The 20,752-nt window shown below is 47.0% G+C and overlaps 1 protein-coding gene and 1 long non-coding RNA gene across 2 annotated transcripts in view; one reads left to right on the top strand and one right to left on the bottom strand.

Moving 5' to 3' along the window:
* LOC309841768 (3 beta-hydroxysteroid dehydrogenase/Delta 5-->4-isomerase) overlaps window positions 1-20,752 on the top strand; it is a 394,070-nt gene that overhangs the window by 292,086 nt on the left and 81,232 nt on the right. The window lies entirely within an intron of this gene.
* LOC309841770 overlaps window positions 1-20,752 on the bottom strand; it is a 100,190-nt gene that overhangs the window by 2,046 nt on the left and 77,392 nt on the right. The window lies entirely within an intron of this gene.

Below are 20,752 nucleotides of genomic sequence, written 5' to 3'. Positions count from 1 at the left end.
TTCCTTGGCTTGAGTGATGTTATTGGCTCCCATCTCTTACCTCTTTCACCTCAGTCTCCTCCTTGGGCTCCCCTCCTTCATCGCCTGTCACTTCCAAAAGGTTCTATTATTCACTAGTCTCTTCACTCTCAGGTCTCTATCTTAATCAGTTCCATCCTTTCTCTCCTAGACTGACTCACCTCCCATATTCTGAGACCTTATGCAGCAGAACCAGTAACACTCAGCACAAGTAACACTGGCTCCTCGGTATTTCCCAGCCCTTGCTGTTGGGTGGGGCCATAAAGCCAAGTCTGGCAATGCAATGCAAGCAGATGGAGTGTATGTCATTTCCAGTGAAGGGGCTAAAAGACCCTCATATGATTGTGTAGTCTCTTCTCTTGCCCAGGTGACCGAGGAGGACTAGTGTTCTAGATGCCGAAGTCAGAGGATGCTGCAACATGTCTGGGTCAACGTGGATGACAATGTGGAACCTCAGAGCCACTGAGCAGCCCATATTTGACGTGTAGTATGAGTGGGAAATAAACTTTGGTTTCTATCTGAAGACTTGGGATTGTTTGTTACAACAATAGGACCTGCCCTAGCCTGACTTCCAAGTCTAGCACCTAACCTAATGTTGACACACAGTAGTCAGCAAATCTAGCTAATTGAATGACTATCCATAGCCTTGACTGCTTCTCAAGGCTCTGTGTTTATTTTTTCCAGTCTGCTGCTCCTCTTTAGCCCTTCAAACCTTTGTGAGTGGCTCCCTCTCTCTCCAGCCATTAGTGAACACATAGGAATCAACAGAGATCTCTGCAGTGCTAGCCACTCCCCCTCAATCCAGTCACTAAACAGCGCAAAAACAAAACAAAACAAAACAAAACAAAACCCACCTCCTAAATATCACTTCAGTCCTTTATAGCTCTATTATGACTTCCCTAGTTATCGTGCTCACGCTCTCTTGCCTGGTGTAGCATCCTGCCCAGTCTCCCCATCCCCTGCCCTCCCCCCTCCCCAGCAGGAGTATCTAAACCATAGGTCTAACTGTGCTGGAAGCCATGTTTGGCTCTCCTCCACCCCCAAAATAATGTCTGAGCTTCCTGGTTCATCACAGAGTTTTCCTGGTGCACGTGCCCCAGATCCACCTTGACCTTCTAGCCTTCCATCTTACTTCTCCCACATTGCCTTGCACTTGTAATCCTACCTACTTACCTGTGACTCCACTCACCCTAGGTGGTCTCATGCCTCCTTCCCCAACTCTGCCTCTGGCTGGATCCTCTGAAGTCTTGAAGATTCACTTTATTGTCACCCCTCCTCTGTGCTTTCATAGCACCTGGTTTATATTTTCCTCACAGAGATAGTGGTTCCATTGTAGTCCACAGATGGAAGACGGACATACTGTGCCTATGGCAAGGACAGGCCCCAAAGCTCTCCTCTGACTCCCTGAGGGCACGTATCATTTAGAAATTATTTGTTTCTGGATCTCTGTCTAGTTGCTTTCCCGAGGTCTCAGAATAACTTACCAAAGGACTACTTAAATCCAGACTTCTTTCTTTCCTTCTCTTTTTCTCGCTCCCTCCTTCTATCTCTTCCTTGTTCCTTCAGGCTCTGGGGTCAGAATGACTGAGTCCAAACCGAAGCTCCACCACTTATTAGCTATGTGACCCTAGAAGATCTTAACTTCTTTGAGCATTATTTTCCTCATTCAAAAAAGGGGAATAATCATATTCCCCACAGAGATATTCATCTCACTGGATTGATTTAAGAATGAAATATGTGGACATATAAAATACTTAGAACAATGCCCGATACGAGGTAAGCACTCAAATAAGTGTTTGCTGATATTATTGCTTTCTTTGACCTGTCCAATGAATAACTAAATAATAATTAACATTTCATAACGTTTCCTAACCCTGGAGTCTAAGTTCTGCTTTAACTTAAAGACTTAGCTTTAGTTTAACTCAAAGTGGTGTCTTGGATTTGGGCCCAACCTTTCCCCCCTTCACTTGCCCAAAATCCCTCTGTCTAGGGCGCTGCAACCAACATTCCATAGCAGAGTTGCAGTCATTTGACTTAAGATTTGTTCCCCTTTAAAGCACAAATACCACATAAAGTCTTATCAATCATTTATAATGCCCGCATTGAAGTAGTCCCAGACAACCCCAGCTGGAAATGATAATAACTCATATTTGTATGGCACTTTACAATTGACAAAGCACTCTCACGTACTCTCCTTCTTTTGATCCTCAGAACAGTGCTGTCTGTTGGGAGGAGAAGGCAGGACTGGGTTTGTCACCATTTCAGAGAGGAGAATACTGAGACCCACTGAGTTTAGGTAATTTTTTAAAAGATTTTATTTATTTATTTGACAGAGAGAGCAAGACAGCAAGAGAAGGAAAACAGGGGGAGTGGGAGAGGGAGAAGCAGGCTTCCTGCTGAGCAGGGAGCACAACACGGGGCTCAATCCCAGGACCCCGAGATCATGACCTGAGCCGAAGGCAGATGCTTAACAACTGAGCCACCCAGGCGCCCCAAGCCATGGTAATTTACACAGCTTGGCAAAACAGGACTGGAACCCAGACCTCTGAATCCCTAACTGGGACCTTCCACCATTTACTTACTGTAAGCTGCATCCTCTACGACGTCTGTGGGAAGATATTTCAGTCTTTCAACAAATATTTATGCCTAGCCTGGAAAGAGTCACTGTGGGGGATTACAAACATTTATAATCTATTTGGATTGGCAAGTGTCAAGTAATAGCAGCACTTAAATCAGCGTTTAATTGGTAGAACAAGTTGTATGAGGTCATCAATGGAATGCATGAAGCATGTGGGAAAGGAAAGGACTTCATTAATTAAATAATTTAGTGATTAACAGGAGTTTTATCGAGCTCCTAATTTTGTCAGGCACTTTGCTAGGCATCAGAGATATATAGTTTCTGCTCTTAAGGACCCCACAGTTGCCATGGAATGACAAGTGTGTAAATAAGTGTGTCAATAAGGAACTTCAGCACACTCTTTTTAAGACATCCACAAGAAAAATATTGATAAGAACTGTGAAAGCATAGATGACTACAGGATCACCAAGAAGATTATTTCTAAGCCTGCCTTGGGAAGCAAAGGTGCAGGAGATAACATAGGTTAGCAAGTATAAATAGGAGTTTGCCAGTGCACAGTAGAAGCCAGTTAAGGAAGAAGAGGACAGAGGTTTTACAAAGGCCTGGACAAAGAGCATGGCTCCCTCTTACATAGGAAACTGGAAGACTGTTGCAAGTTTCAAGTTTGGGGTGCAAGCTAGACTGTGTCAGGCAGACTCAGGAGAAGCAGTGAGGCCAAATCACACAGCTCTGCACAACTAATCTTGGAGTTTGGATCCTATTGTGTAGAAAATGAGAAACTGGCCCAAATTTTGAGTGGAAAAATAACCAGGGAAGATTGGAATGTTTTTCTTTGTTCCTGTGGAATTTTCTGATATTTCGACAATGAACATGGATTACTCTGATCATTAGAAGAAACATGGTATTTTGGAAGAATGCAGGGGCCACTCTGGTCTCAGTGGGGTGAGGGGCATTCAGAATCAAGAATGGAAGCACAAAGCCAAGTTAGAAGAATTTTGCAGCCCCTCAAATGCAAATTATTATATTTTTTAAAGATTTAATTATTTATTTGCGAGAGAGAGTGCGAGCAAGAGAGCAGAAATAGAAGGAGCAGCAGAGGCAGAGGGAGAAGCAGACTCTGTACTGAGCAGGGAGCCCGATGCAGGGCTCGATCCCAGGACCCTGACATCATGACCTGAGCCGAAGACAGACCTGAGCCAAAGACAGTCGCTTAACCAACTGAGCCACCCAGGGGCCCCTCAGATGCAAATTATTGAGGAAATGGACCAAACTGGAGATGGAGGGAAGTGAAGTTTCCTGACAGAATGTGAAAGGGAGCTGTGGATGGGGAGGTGAATATAGATGTCAGGTCACCCACGAGGAAGAGGTCCCACATGACTTCTGGTTTGAGATTCAAGAGAAGGGTCTACCAGCTGTCTTTTGAGATTTCTGTCTTTCAGTTAGACTCAGAATGCTCCTAAGACTAAGACTTCTGTGTTCTGGGGTCTCTTCCCATGTGTCATGCAGTGCCCTACTCTTCTCTGTGCTGACAGACCTGAAAGTTGGGGCTTAGGGGCACCTGGGTGACTCAGTGGGTTAAAGCCTCTGCCTTCGGCTCAGGTCATGATCTCAGAATCCTGGGATCGAGCCCCACATCGGTTCTCTGCTCAGCAGGGAGCTTACTTCCTCCTCTCTCTCTCTCCTGCCTCTCTGCCTACTTGTGATCTCTGTCTGTCAAATAAATAAATAAAATCTTAAAAAAAAAAAAAGAAAAGAAAAGAAAAAGAAAGTTAGGGCTTGGGGTAGACTTGATTTATCAGATAAAATAAAGGACACTCAACAAAATTTGAATTTCCCATAAACAACGAATAATTTTTTAGTCTTAGTATGTCCAATGTGATATGTGGGACATACTTATATTTTGAAATAATCATTGTTTATATGGAATTGAAACTTAACTGGCCATCCTGTATTTTTATTTGGTAAATCTGGCAACCCTACTCCCGGTGTGTGTGTGTGTGTGTGTGTGTGTGTGCAGAGTAGTCAGCAGGAACAAAGAGCTGTAGGGAAGTAATGAGGATAAAAGATATTAAAATGACTGTAAGGAGTCTTCACTCTCACAGAGGGCACAGGAAAGGCACAAGAGACAAAAACTGGAGTATCACGCTAATGGCGACAGAGCACGAGTGACAAAAGAGTGAGACTTTCTTAAGGTCTTCTTAATGCCTTCATTCCATCTCTCAAAGCAACAACCCCATACAATGGCTTCCTGTGTACTTTGTTCATGGACAGAGACTGTGACGATCTGGGGACAAGCCCTTTCTGACCCAAGTGAACAGGAAGTAGAGGACATTATTTAGTGCATGAGTTTTGTGTTCAGATGATCTAAGTTCAAGTTCTAGCTGCATGGCCTTGGGCAAATTACTTACTATTTTAATTTGGGTGTAAAGTAGAAAGAATAAAAATTACTCTAAGAATACTTTTAGAATTGAATGGATATCCATGAAATGCCTAGAACCTATTAGTAAGGAAATATCATTATTTTCTCATCATAATAAGAGTACCTCACCTCAGAGACCACTTTAGTGTTTTCACATCCAATTTCTTTTATTTTTTAAATTTTTTACAAGATTTTATTTATTTATTTGACAGACAGAGATCACAAGTAGGCAGAGAGGCAGGCAGAGAGAAAGAGGAGGAAGCAGGTTCCCCGCTGCGCAGAGAGCCCAATGCGGGGCTCAATCCCAGGACCCTGAGACCATGAGCTGAGCTGAAGGCAGAGGCTTAACCCACTGAGCCACCCAGGAGTCCCTCCATTTTCTTTTAAATGAAAGTGGTTTTTTGTTTGTTTTTGTATATTTTTTTAATATTTTATTTATTTATTTGTCAGAGAGAGAGAGAGAGTGCATGTACAAGCAGGCAGAGTGGCAGGCAGAGGCAGTGAGAGAGGCAGGCTCCCCAGTGAGCAAGGAGCCCAATGTGGGACTCGATTCCAGGACCCTATGATCATGACCTGAGCTGAAGGCAGCAGCTTAACCCACTGAGGCACCCAGATGTCCCTTCACATCTATTTTTTAAATCATTTCTATACAATAGTTCTGTGACACAGACAGTATAGGACATGCTGATCCCATAATACAGATTTTTTTTAATTAATTAAGCAGCTTGATTGGCCAAAGTCGCAGTAGATTTCTTGACTAGTACCTAAAGCAGGACCCCCAAGCCCTAAGGGAAATGGGATCAGCTCAGGGTGTCTGGAATGTGAGGGCCTATGTGACTGTCCCATGCCTTGAGGCTCTGTTGTCATTTAATGTCCTGAGTGCAGGTGCTAAACTTCCTTTAAATGCAGCACTGTTCTGGCCCCAGACACCAAAAAACTCCCTATTGAAAGACACTGGCACTTCTGCCCCCCTATCTGCAATGAAAAAAACTGAGGTCCAGTGTGGTTAAGGGATAGGTTCTTGGTGGCTTTCATATGGGACATGATCAAAAACTATTTGTCGAGGGAGAGATTAAAAAGGGAAATTAAAGAGAGCTCGTTAAGGGAACCTCCTGCTTTCGCTGTTCTGCGTGGTGAATGTGGTACTTAAACATGATTGGCATGGCTGCAGGAGGAAAAAGGCCACTGGGGTCCAGTCTGCAATGCATAGCTACCCACGTGGCTAAGAGTAGTTCCCTCATTAACCCCCAAGATGCAGGCTTTCCCACTATGGTTTCCCATCTGGCACCCCGTGGTGCCTCCCACACAGATGCGCTGTGGACACAGAAGGAGACTTCCATATGCCTCTGAAGTGAGGCACTCATCCCAAACAGTCAGACTTCCCAGACCTATGACCCTCGGCCCCTCGTGGTGAATTTGAGCATGAGAAGTAGGGGCTCAGGTGCCTGAGCAGACTACCTGGGGGGGGGGGGCGGGGAGGACCTGTTTCCCCGGGGGCACCTGGTAGGAAGCTCACAGCTAGAAATGGCCTTAAAGTGCTTCTAGTCCCAAACCAACATTCTATAGATGAGGAAATAATAAACTTGCAACTATCACCTTTTCACCATTTTACTAGGTGTACTACTGGGCGGAGCCATTCCCACTTGGTGCCTCATTTAACTCCCACACCAGCTTCCCACGGACACATGAGGAAAGTAGAAGCACGGAGTGCAAGCGAATGTACTAGCGTCCCAAAAGAGGGAAGTGGAGGGGCGCCTGGGTGGCTCAGTGGATTAAGCCGCTGCCTTCGGCTCAGGTCATGATCTCAGTGTCCTGGGATCGAGCCCCGCATCGGGCTCTTTGCTCAGCGGGAGCCTGCTTCTCTCTCTCTCTGCCTGACTCTCTGACTACTTGTGATTTCTCTGTCAAATAAATAAATAAAATCTTTAAAAAAAAAAAAAAGAGGGAAGTGGGATATTGAATCAGTGGGATATTGAATCAAGGTAAGGTCCATCAGATGCCACCAGCAGGACCCCTCTGCTGCTTTCTGGACGAAATGGCACATGGGAAAGGGACTTCATCCAACAGGGCCCTCTGCCTACAGGGACTGGCACCCAAGCTCTGTCAGGCGTGCATGTCAAGATGGGGCAGCATAGTGTGAAAAACCCCCTGCCTCTCCTGGTGCTATGATGGGAGATCATCCAGAAACTTCCTTCCTAGCTCTCATTCCTCCCGGAGAGGCTACAATGAGGATGGGTGTGAATTCTCTCTCTTTCTTTCTCTCTCTCTCTCTCTCTCTCTCTCTCTCTCTCACACACACACACACACACACACACACACACACACACACACCACCCTCCCCCTTCCCGGACTGGAGGCCTGGCCTCCCCTCCCAGATCCTGAGCCCTCTGACATCAAAGCGAAGGGAAGCGTGTGTGGGAGGGGTGGAGGAGGAGGTGCCGGCCTGCCCGCCGCCCCTCAGAGCTGTGAACATTTGCTGAGCCCCGGCCCCGCGCCCCTGCAGGTGTCGGCGGGCCCCGCGCGCCCCGCCCCGCGCCCCGCCCCTCTGGCCGGCGGCTTTCATGTGGATCAAGGCCGGGAAGATGACAAGCCTCCTGACTGAGAGATACAGGGAGACTTCGCTGGTGATTTATTGGCTTTCTGCACCTGCCTAGAACCACTAGGCCTATCGGAGGAGGGAAATATATGGGCTTTCCTGACTCCAAGTGGCAGCCGTGGGGCGAGCATGTGATCTCAAGCTGGGCAGGGAACGCAGAGCTGCGCACCGGCCCGTGTGTTGTAAGCGGGCCCAGGTCATAAAAGTGTCAGCACGCGATATATCTCGTGCGGGGGATCCTCCCTGGGCTCTTGCCAACGCCTTCTCTCTGTGGCTGGCAGCAGCCGGGGAGGCTGTCCCAGACGCCTCATTTTTAGCCCTGGCCTCATTTTTAGCCAGGGGACCCCGGGGTGGGGGGGAGGTGTCGCAGTCCTGCTGCACCCCCCTCGCCACACACACACAGCGCTATGCTGGGGTGCGGGCTGGTGGCCGGCACCGTGCCCTGGCTCTTACACCAGTGAGATATCTTTGACGATCACACCTGGCGCTGGGGACTTAGGGCTCAGACCCGCATGGGAATTCTGGAGCTATCGCTCATGGGATGGCGGCATCTCAAGTAAGTTACTTAATGCCTCTCTATCTGTTCCCTCATCTGTGATAATAATCTACACTGAATAGGGTGAATATGATTCATTTAGGAGGTCAAGTGCCAAGCCAGCTCTGAAGGATGATGTTAGTGGGAAGCAGCTAGGAAGGGAGCAGGAAGGAACACCTGTCTGGGCCACAGAGAGGGAGCCGGGAAGATGAGGCTGGGAGCCCACGGTAGGATTTTCCTGTTCTCTAACTGTTCTCCAACACCCTGTTCTCCAACACCCAGTTGGCCACAATGTTATATTAGTATACCTAACAGGGCTTCCTTTAAGGTAGTGATTAAAAAAAAAAAAAAAATCTACCTTTTCTTATATCTCGAAGTAGAGACACCCGGTCATCGGGAGGAGTTTTCCTAGGAGCACAAAAAAAGTATCTTAAAGGCCGTTCTCGGTTATGTAAGCGCAGAGGCCTGTGTTGTTCTGACCTTAGGAGATAAGAGAACTTTCTGTAACTAGGGTGAGGTTGCCAATCTCTAAACCCCCTAGCATAAGAGAAAGCCTGAAGTGAGGCGTGTTCAGGGGATAGATGGTGTAGCCAGGGGGTACAGTGGCAACTCCAAGGTAACTGGAACATTACAGAATGTTCCAATGTGTAAGAAAAAAAGAGCACAAGAACCTTCCGAGAGAGAAGATGCTGAAGCTGCCAGCTGAGGCTTTTGGGCATTTGAGAACAGGAAGACTGGAGAGGGTGGACTGGGGTGCCCCCAACCAAGGTCTGTGGACAGAAAGGGACGTGCGGGCCATGGAAATAAAATGAACTGAAGGAAAAGGGAAGCCTGGATCCGTACCACCAGCTCAGTACGTGAACCAGAAGAGTTGCCGAAGAGGGCCGCAGACGATCACGTGACATGGTCTGGCTGATACTGGAAGGTGTTTCAGAAACGCCCGCAAGGCGCCGTGGTTGTGTTTGGGGGGAAAGATGGCTGAGCACAAGAATGTGAATCTAACATCTCTAGAGCGAGGACGGGCGTGTGGGGCAACATTCCAGCAGCCCGATCCGAGTTACCTTGCACCCGGCAATTCTGAGTTTAAGAACATTATCAAAGGTGGCAAGATCAACAGCGGTAGTCAAGGATCAGACTCCAGCTCTTGTCTCTTTAAACTGGAGGTACTCAGCACTCTCATGCAATTTGGGGAGAGGATTGGGCAAAGCAAAGAACACTGGATTAGCTGTTCAAAGGGCAGACGGGGAGGGGCTGGAAAAATAAGAGATTAAATTGCATTCGGAGCCCAAATTGGTGAAAAAAGTTTGTGATTTTGATCAACTCCAGTACTTTTATTGCTAATTGTTCTGTCTGCAGTTAGAGCCTAGGCTTACTACTGGGTCCACAATACTCAAGAAATATTTGCTGGTTTTTCTTTCCTAGAACTCCATCCTGCTGTGATATTTGGAAATCAGCTCATTCTAAATTTATATTTGCAATGTCTTTTTTAATATCTAAATTGGCAATGTGCTTTACTCTCATCATTCATCGTCCCTCTTCCCTATCTCCTGCCTTCTCCGGTCTTGGAAAAAAAAAATTCATAGTTAAATATTCTGCTGGATGGCTTCATATAGGTATTTAGGGAAGAGAGGGAGTGACTGAAGCAGGGAAAGCCACGTCAACAAAAGCTGTAATACAAAGTAGGCATGTACAAGATCAGTCCAGAGCCCTCCCCATGCCACCGAGCTAAGGGCTGGATCTGCTGTCCCTCTCCACACTCGACCTCACTACTGGCCCACCCACAAGCAGGGCCAGATCAGCCCCCAGTGCCCTTGTGGTGCATATTAGAAAAGCGGGTCCTTCTCCAGAGGGCCGGTACCTTGACAGGGAACAGGGCCTAGGGACCAGAATACAGACTGAATTTCAGCCGACACTGGTTCCCTCTGCTGGGGATCCTTTCTACAGGGGTCAACTGCACAACTCTAGGGAAGACTCAGCCTTTGAGTTGCCTTTCCGTGACCTGTCTTCCCCTTCCAGCCCTCCACCATGGCTCATGGCAGACACCTGGGGGCCAGAGCCGCAGGATTCCTAGCTCTGCCATCTCTAGCCTGTGTGATTTGGGGCTCATCAGTTAATCTTCCTGAGTTACTTTCCCTTTTGTGGAAATAAGGAAATAAGTGGAAATAAGGTGGCTTCCCTCACAGGGCTCTTGTGAGGGAAAGGTGATTCCCACCCAGCAACGACCTGGAGAGTCTCGGCCCATCCCTCAGGTTTTTCACAACAGCCCCATTTTTCAAGATGGGGGTTTGGGAGATAATACCAACTTTGAGTTGGCTTTAAGAGTAAGGGACAACAGGCATTCAGGGCTTGCTGATTGCAGGACTTCTGCACGCCCAACAGAGCCCTGGCGTTACCTCAGGTCTTCCCGCCACAGGCTCCATAGCTACGTCCACCCCTCAGTGGATGTAGCTAGGCCAAGATGGGTGACCCTCACCAAAGCAAGGCCAGAAGCTTGTTCCTCCCAGATTTCCCAACACTCAACACTCACCGTGGGCTTGTCACCAAGCAAGTAAAGTCTGTAATGCTGGGCTGAGTTGAACTGGAGCTGTGGTAATTGTCAGTGTTCCTTCATTCCATTGCAGATCCCACTGTCAGCTTGGAAAATTTCCCAGAAGATTTATTATGGTGCCTCTTTGTTGACTCTCATGAGTTGTGTGAACACAGTAACCCTCCTCATCTTTGTAACCCATCCCTCCTAGACCATGGCTCATATAGTCAAAGAAGACAGTGGATCCAGGAGAAGGTGCCAAGGCACACTCAGTTCTGGCAAATTCTTGGATACTCTGAAACTCTCACTTAGCCTTCCAACAAGAATGGGAAAAAGATCTGGGGTCCAGAAAGGAGTCAAGGGAATGGTTTCATGTGTGATTTGAGGACACAAGCTTCTGGGTGAGTGGTCTGGGAGAATATTCATGAACCCAGTTGTGAGGCGTGTCCCAGGGCCATGTCACCAGTCTGACTCCAAGGCTCCAAGTTCCCCCTAGGCTCCCCAGAAAAGCCAGTGTGTAGAGCAGAATGTTTGAGATGTGGGATTTCCAGTAAGACTGACCTGGGTTAGCCTGACTGAGAGCCATGTGGCCCTGTGCAAGAACCCAACACCTCTGCCCTCTGTTCTTCATATATTCATTTGCCTCCAAAGTCCCAACAGTACCACAAAAATATCCGTGTTTTTGTCCAGATGATAATAAGCCTGAGTATTTACCTAATACTTAATTTTCCCCATAGGACATTTTTAGATTATTCCAATATCTGAAAGGTTTGTTTGCACATGCTTTAAAGATCCCTGTGGTAAATCAATGAATCGATACATAAATGCTTTTAAATTCTAAAATAAATGAGTGTTAAGTTACCCGATTTTTGCATGTCCCACGATGGCCATCTAGATTCAACAGGGTCACGGTTGTGAACTCAGATCAGACTTAGGAGAGTGTGAGAGCCTGAGGTTGTCCCCTGGTTTCTAAACCACTGTGTTGGGTCGCAGATTTCAAGACTTTTCTCCTTTGCTTTCCCATCACAGCTGCTTGGTATTGTAGACAGCTTCCACCAGGGGGCAGGAATCGCAAAGATTAAAAATATTAAAGACCGAAAAAAAGAAGGTTCTACTGAGGAGGCCAGTCTCTGGTGGGGGCCTCAGAGAAGAAAATCATGAGTGTACTCCCTGTTGGATCACTGATTCTCTTCATGGAAATGGCAAAAGTTTTTATACCAGGGTAAACCATTTCTGTAAAGGGCCAGGTGGCAAATATTTTGAATTTGGAGGCCATACACTCTGTCTCTCAGGTCCTCAGTTCCCCTGGTGAAGCAAAAAGGCAGCCATAATAAGTGTATAGCTCTGCTCCAATAAAAGTATTCACCATAATAGGCTGCAAGCCACATTTGTTACCTGCTCTCTACCATCTGTGTCTCTGAGGATAAAAATGGACATACTAACTTTTTTCCTCAGAGCTGAGAATGGCTATAACTAAGTGTCCACTCTCGTGCCTATCCAGCCTTAAGGTTGGTTCTTAGAAAAAGTCCTGGGAGAAGAGGGACAAAGAACAAGGCCAAGTCAGGGGGAACCCCACGGTGAGGCCCAGGGTAGCTGAGACCCGCGTAGCCCACCTCCGGCACGATGCCCGAGGCACATAGCCCGAGGCACACTTTATTTTCTGAATAAATGATGGGATTCATGGATTATTTCTGGGAATTTGAGTTTGCTATTTAGTTATTCAGAGCACTCTTCATTCTCCAGGTAGGCCATCAGCTTCACCATTCTATCCTACTTCTCTGCCAAAGTCAGTAGCGACAGCAATTATCCGGGGTTGGTTATTAACTAATCAAATAGCAAAGGCAAACTAAAAAAAAAAAGGTTGGCGACTAGTGTGCCCCCAACACACCCTGAATTCCTGCCTTCTCCGCCACAACTCTGTCCTGGAACCAGCCCTTTCCCTTCCCCTGGGACCAGGGACGGTTGGGGAATTTGTGGTCTCATGACTCTGACAGTTTCTAAGAAGGAGGGAGGGTCTGCCTGTTCTCTGAGCATCTTAGAACATCTTCCTCTCCTTGGCCCTGCTGGTCTGTCCTGTTGCAACTGCACTCATAGTGCAGTTCCAGGTTTGGAACTCAGCAGAAAAGGCCACTGAACAGAAGGAAGAGTCCCTCACTGTCTTCCATGACCCCTTCCTCACCTTTGTCTGAAAGGGAAGTCTAGCTGGAGGGCCAGCAGGGCAGACAGATTTCCAGCCCTGCCACATTCTTCCAACATTACTTGCGGCCCTGACTTATCATCTGGGACTTGACATGTTCCCCACACATGGGCATGTTGTACACATTAACACATGCTTCCTGCATCAGGAGATTTTCCCGGATTGGGGATATTTTGCTGGTGCTGAACTGAAGACTGAACCGAGGGGTTCAGATTGACCTCCACATCTCTGGGTCTAGAGAAGGTCTGGACTGTTTTCTTCACGTTCGGGGTCCACCCCCATTCTAAGCAACAGCAGTGGGATTTATAATAAGGGCTCAGTCTGGCCCAGGACGTGCTCCCTGGAGAGTCCCTGCTGTGGAGGGTGGTTGTCTCCCTGATGGGCCCTGGCCTTGAGCCTGGGCTCAAGGGGGGCTGGGGGCTGCAGCCAGCGGCTCACCTGGACCGCCTCCGCTTGCGGAAGGGCCGGATGGAGACTCTCAGACAACCTGATGGATCATCTCATAAACAGAGCCCGCAGGAAGGAAAAGAAAATTATGCCAGCAGAATGCACTTATGAGAAATAGATATGTGCGGTGCAGGGAGAAATGCTTTGATATTAAAATTTTTGTAACTTAAAAAGGCATGAAAAATGATACCGACCACTAACTAATCAACATTCCTTTGTGAATGCAGCTTCAGTTCCTAACCAAAAACACATCCCTGCTATTGTCTTGTCTGGATCCAGATGCAAACATGATTAATTAAGTTTCGGGCACGGAGTAGGAGGGGGATGGCTGGGACGGATGGCTTGGGGAGGATCGTTTTTTTATTCACCGGTCCTGGGAGAGCCCCCAAGCCTGGGTGCCTCACCCCACACAGCAGGTCTTGCCTTCCTTGTACTGACAGCCACAGGGGCACAGTGATAAGGGGGTGCCCAGACCTGCAGGCTCTCCGTTCAGCCAGAGACGTTCCGCCGGCCGTAAGGACGGGCTCTTGGTCCAAAGCATGACTGCGGCCCAGCACCGCAGGGCAGAGTAGCAAAACCACAGGAGGTGTTCTGTGGGGTGGCCCAGGCTCCACTTTGCACATTGCTACAAAGGAGTCTGGGACCCTGAGCAAGCTGCCTTGGTGTGGGCATTCATGAAATGAAGGGCCAGATTAAACACTTCTTCAAGTCGGTTTCTCTTCTGGCTTTATCTCTGGTGCCTGCGGACTGCCTCTCACGGCAGGTATTTCTCAGTTGGTCACCTTTAGGCAAAGGAAGCCTGCTGATGGGGGGCTGGGAAGTGTCAGTGGGTGTCTCTGGTAGCGATGGCTGCGCTGCACACTCCAGCTGCCTGGCAGAGGCCGGCAGGCTTGCTTTCTGGTCACGGCTCTACGTCACAGAGCCTAGGGACAGTGAAGGAGACACCCGAGTGCCCCTGCATCTCAGCATCTCCATTAGAAAACAGAAACAGCAGGCCCAACCTACCCAGGCTGAGGGGAGCTAGCTTGACTGAAGGGACAGTGACACGGTGCACAGTCACACCTTCTCCAGGAGCCTACTCCCCAGAGGGAGCTATAGATCCTTGTGCACTGTAACTGAGGCGACAACTAGAACAAGACACCAGCATCCGAACCATTAGGCAAATCATAAACTTCTCTTGGACACATTGACCTCATCTGTAAAAGTGGGACTAATAATCCTAGAACATACCTCCTAGGATTATTGCAAATAGAGAATGAATGAGGACCCCAAAATGCTTATAATCATAACTGTCACACTTAGCAAGTCCTAAATATTATTGAAGACCCCTCTCTAGGTTTGGGAACCCATCAAATGTCCCTTTAGTATGCATTCTGTTGCATCTTCTTTCTAGGAAGAGTAAGTGGGGCTGCCCCAACCTTCAGCTTCACAGAGTGGGCACCTTCATTCACTCATTGGACGGAGGGCACAGAGCACACAAGATGTGTCACGCCCTCGGTGAGGCTTTGGGGAGGTGACATTCCGTGGGGCTCCCCGCTTTGCTGAGTCCTGGGGTGACCTGCAGAGCATACAGTGGGTGCATTTCCTGAGCAGGAGTAGGCTTGTGAATGGGGGAATACAGTTTCATAAGGGCCCACTGGCCCTTGAGGTGTGTTGATGCCAAATGCAAAGCCAAAAACTTCTCATCAGACTTGAAGACCCTAGTGTGGAGATTTGAGCCAGAGCCAAGGCTAGGGTTTAGTGACTTCTTGAGTGAGTCAACTGATTCCACTAGTATTTACTCCTTCTCGATGCTAACTGGGAATGATGGATTTTTTTAGATGACTAGCCACACCCTGACAAACATGAGGATGATGAATTGCCCAATTCAAGTTCTATAATTCTTCTCAATCACAGGGGAGAGAAGATGGCTTTTACATGTGTGTGATTTTGTCCCTGGGAGCATGTCTGAAATAGGCATCACTCTCTTACCTAGCTGAGAACTCACTCTCTAACCCAGCTTTAGGTTTTCCAATGGGAGTTTATTATTCCCATTTCCCGATGAAATAACTGAGAGCAGAGTCAGGAAAGAGTTGCTCAGGGACCCAGAAGCACAGGAGTTGGTGGTGGAGCTGAGGATGAATTCTTATTTCCTGCCTTACAATTCCTTGTAACTCAGGAATGACCTTTCTGGGCAATGTTAGAAATGTGAGCATACGAAATGGAGCAGTTAGATTGTGGTCCCCTGGTCCATGTCCAGGATACTAAAATGAGTGTCCTGTTCCTGTGAAATGCATTCAACAAATTATTTGCTGTTCTGAATGAAATTTGAAGTGAAGTAGGTCTCTCATGGAGTTTCCAAGGGAATCCCAGCCCCATGGTCAATGGCTCTTAGTTGAAATCAACAAAGGTTGAATCCCTGCAATGCACAGAGAAGGGAATTTTATAGCTCTATAGAGATTTATTTTTATAGAGCTTAAAAATTTTAAGCTCTATAAAGAACCAAGATGAGAAGAAATTCACTTGGTGGAACAGCATGCGGATGGCTACAGAGATAACATTTCGGCCCCCAACCTGGGTTTGAACCTGCCCTGCGGGTGTGCCCCACACTCCAGCTGACCGGTCAGGAAGCCCAAGCCCGAGGGCTGAGTGCTGGGCCTCCAATCCTCATTCTAGAGCTGCTCTTACTCCTCTCCGATTTCGAATGGCTCCCCGTTTCAGTCTACTTCTCCTGCCCTGGGACCTGCCATTGGTGTTTGTGGTGTGGTTTCCTGCTTTTTTTTCCTCAAGGCTCTGGGGATGGACTCAACCCCTGACACATGCATGCCCCCTCTCTCCCTCCCTCTCTCTCTCTCTCAGGTGTCTGTCTTTATTTCCCTCTTTCATGACCATGCCCCAGCACTGAGGCCCCTGCCTAGGTGCCCAGAACCAGGGCCTGAGGCATGTATGGGGCAGGAGAGGGACTCCTAAGCTCTGGAGTGCAGAGTCGTGATATGAGGGTGACTCCTTTTTGGACTCAAGAGGCTTTGAGAACTGGCCCAAGGCCTCAAGCTGACCTCTTGATTATCTCCCTGATTTGAGGTCTCATTAGTCCTTGAGCAACTCTGAGCTCCTCTATGCTCCCCTGAGGGGTGGCTGTGCTACGACCATGGCCAGGTCTGTGTCTACACAGGCTCACAGCCTCTCAGCCCCTGGGAGAGCCCTGTGCCTTCTTACCAACCACCGCCTGAGGTATAGATGCTTAGCTTCTCTGGGGCTGCTTTGTGGGGTGGTATATCAGTAATATCTTCCACACGTGGGTGTACTGAGAATCAAGCCATGTGCTAAAGATTTTCTCACACTCTCTTTAATCGTCACACAAAGCCTGTGTGCTAGGTGCATTTCCTACTTTATGAATGAGAAAACTGGGTGGCTCAGGAAGGTTATGGAAAAACACAACTCATAAAACCACCAAGTCCAAGAGATGGAATGACAATTGAAAGGCTAGCATGAAAACCCAGATGGGCCTAATCTAGAAGTTACAGATCATTCATAAAGAAGAAAGATACCGTTGTTTTCTTTTTTCTAAAGATTTTATTTATTTGACAGAGAGAGAGAGAGACAGCAAGAGAGGGAACACAAGCAGGGGAAGCTGGAGAGGGAGAAGCAGGCTTCCTGCTGAGCAGGGAGCCAGATGCGGGGCTCGATCCCAGAACCCGGAGATCAGGACCTGAGCTGAAGGCAGATGCTTAACAACTAAGCCACCCAGGCACCCTGATATTGTTGTTTTCAAAGAATTTATGTTTTACCAGAGAGGATGAGAGAACCAGTTGGGTTTCTCAAAAAAAAAAAAAAGTAAGGAAGAAAAGAAAAAGAAAGATACCTCTTTACCATCTGCATACCAGAAAATGCAGAAGCTTGCTCGCATTCTTTCTATAAATGACTGTATTGGTTGAAGGTGGATTTAAGAGTATAAAGTTGTGGGGTGCCTGGGTGGCTCAGTGGGCTCTCTGCTTCGTGGGGAGCCTGCTTCCTCCTCTCTGCCTGCCTCTCTGCCTACTTGTGATCTCTGTCAAATAAATAAATAAAATATTTTTTTAAATTAAAAAAATTTTTTTTTTAAAAAGAGTGTAAAGTTGTGGTGAGTATTTGATGGATTTTAGTTCCACGGTGGAGGAAGTGAAAATGTGTACAGATAGGGATGAATGTTGGCTTGCCTTTCCAGTGTGGCCGACAGAAAGCTCTATAAACAGACTTTGCCTAGGGCTCATGGGAAGGAACCAATCATGGAGAGACAGAGGATTTCTAAGGGTATTTGTATTAGTCAGTTCAGGCCGCTACAAGGAGATACCACAGATAAGGCGGCTTAAACCACAGAAATTTATTTTCTCACAATTCTAGATTCTGAAAGTCTGACACTGAGCTACATGGTGTTTCTGGTGAGATCTCTCTTCCTGACCTGTAGATTGCTTGCTTTCTCACCGTATCCTCACCAGGCAGAAAGAGCATAGAAAGAGATTCGCACCCTCAGGATCTCATCTGCACCTAATCATCTCCCAACGGCCCCAGCTCCAAATACCATTGCATTGAGGGTTAAGGACTCAACATGCACATTAGGGCAGGATGGTGTTAAGTCCATAGCACATATATAAATTATTCTGTCAAACGTCCGATCACGACTAAGTTTCTCCATGTTTGTCTAAGGGTCTGCTCTTTATTACTGGAATCCTATTGGACTATTTTCCTGGTGAATTAACTGTTTATGTTGGTGTCATTACCAGCTATTGTTTCAGCCTGATCACTTGAGTAATCTTATCAGGTTGTCTTCGAGTTAACTTTTCTCTTCCCACTTCGTTTGCATGACCTTCATTAAGAAGATAATCTAACTGGGTGGAAGATTTGGGGGAAACCATAGTTGAGATTTTTTTTTTTTAAAGATTTTATTTATTTATCAGAGAGAGAGAGGGAGCGAGAGCGAGCACAGGCAGACAGAAAGGCAGACAGAGGCAGAGGGAGAAGCAGGCTCCCTGCCGAGCAAGGAGCCCGATGTGGGACTCGATCCCAGGACGCTGGGATCATGACCTGAGCCGAAGGCAGCTGCTTAACCAACTGAGCCACCCAGGCGTCCCCATAGTTGAGATTTTAATGGGCTTTACACATACTAAACCACTTTCTGAGACATTACCTGACAATTTCTGTAACAACCTTGAGGGGGAAGTATTATGATCCTTGTCTGTCTGAACTGAGAAAGCTTGGTACAAAAGGGATTAAGGGCTCAAGATTGCCTAAAAATGAAGAGGCAGTGTCTGGACTCCACCCAGTTCATCTCAGGCCAAGGTCAAGGCTCTTCTCTTTAATCCGCAGTTGCCCTTCAGAGCAGACAAAACTCCTCTTCAGGACTCTAGACAGCATCTCTACCAGAACCAACACCAACCAGAGGCATTGGCAACGACAGGAGACTGAGTATGGGATGGTATGTATAGTGGCAATGGACATGTTCTCCCAAGCATATCCCCACACACATTATTCATTTGTATCCTCCATAGCTTCCATAATCCAACCACTGCAGAAACAAGGAGCAAAGACACCAAACTCCTTAACTTCAGAAAGCCTTAACCAGGCATAAGGCAGAAAAAATGTGAAAGAAGCTGTGGTGTGTCCTGCCTTCCCTCCATCTGTGTCCTCCTCCACTTCTAAACCAACAGAGGAAGGCCTCTAAGCTGAGCAGAGAGAGGAGAGCCGAAGAGGAAACAGTAGGGTTAGGTGAGGCATAGAAATTGTGCTTCCTCCTAATCTGTCAAGTCCCAAGTGTGGGCACACCAAGGAACCCTTTTTAATTGGGGATCTGAGAATGGAGAAGACCTGTGTCTTGCTACCTGCATGAAGTCCAGAAAGATTGCAAGCATAATCCATTGCTAGATTATCAACAGTAGAGGTAGAAATGGTAGCCAAACACAATGGAGACCAATACTACCCTGAGCTTTCTAAATCCCTAAAGGGGTATGGATGGCCATCTGAAAATACCAAAGGCTCCTGAGGGAAACACAGAAGATATCTGGGAGAGAGCAAGCCTGTGGGGCCAGCATAAGGGAATTCCACATCAGAAGCATGCAGCCCATGCACAAGACCACTGAAGTTTTGGAAGAATGGAGCTGTATCTTAGAGGACTGCCAGTGTGTGGGAGAGTGTCTTGGATGGAGAGAGGACAGGGGACATCTGAGGCAGTGGGCTATTAGAGCACAAAGGCAAGCCACAGCTGAGAATACATAGGTACCCAACCTTCAATACACATGGGCAAGCATGATAGCAGTCAGTCAGAGCCTAGACAGTCTTCTTCCTACTGGAACAAAGACCAGCCAGGTATAAGAAGAAAGAGGGAGAAGGAAGTCTTGACTATGACTTGCTTATAACCTATAATGTCTGGGAGATCACTGAATTTAACTAGGTTTACCCCAAAATAATTACATTAACTTTTCTGTATATATTTGAATGAGGACTCAAGATAGAAAGGAAGGCTCGAAACAGGGAAAATAAAGAAAGGTATGGTTTTTTTGCCCACATAAGTCTGTGTTTTGTGAAATGAATAGGCATCACATTAGCTTTTGTTTATGGTTATTGAGAGTTAATATTATATGAAGCACTTTATACACACCATCTCATTTAATCATAACAACTCTGTGATGTTTGAAATTGGAGGGAAGAGTTTAATCAGGATAACATTTGTACCTTTGAATTTTAAACCCTGTGACTATATTGTTATTGACATAACAATTAATATAATTAAAATAGTAAAAGTGAAGTTCATGATTTTAATGACACATTATTCCCATCTCCATGTCCTCCCTGCACAAAAGCACACTGATGTTCACAAACCATTGAATTCCTTCCCTATCTCTTCTTTATAATTGTCCATCTAGCACTGACTTCTGAGACCCAGACTCTAGCTGGACAACAGAGTAATCTTCTCCTTTAACAGGAATGAGCAGGCAGTGTGGGCTGGGATGGTCTCACGCCCTCATGAGCAAACAGGACCAGTAAACTTTTGAGATGCGGACTGTTGGAGGCTACAGCATGGTTGGAGTCGTGGATCAAACCAGGCCCTGACTTGTGTCTCCTTTAAAGTCTGGACACCTTGACAAGGGGTTAAGGATGGGAAAGTTGAGTAACACTGAGGAAGGGTCTGTGATACGTGTCGTGCGCTCACCTATGTGACTTCCCACACGCTCTCCCTACAGAAGGGAACAATGTGGTCAGGGTCATGAATTCTTAGTTGGTCCTTGTTGTTCCTGTACCTCCCATAACCCACTCCCTGGTTGACTGTCTTGCTAATGGCATTAGCTGAGACTACCTGGCATCACGAGGTTTGCTTGTAGTTAATGTAAACTTGTTATAGGAACTTGCAGTCATCTGACTAGATACTGACGTCTTACTCCTTCTATTGTGATCTGCCTTATAAATGCTTGTAAGATGTGGAATA

Source organism: Mustela nivalis, assembly GCF_964662115.1.
Source record: "Mustela nivalis genome assembly, chromosome: 10".
In the NCBI taxonomy this organism is placed as follows: Eukaryota; Metazoa; Chordata; class Mammalia; order Carnivora; family Mustelidae; genus Mustela; species Mustela nivalis.
The sequence above is the reverse complement of the archived record's forward strand: the minus strand, read 5'-3'. Positions and strand labels throughout refer to the sequence as shown.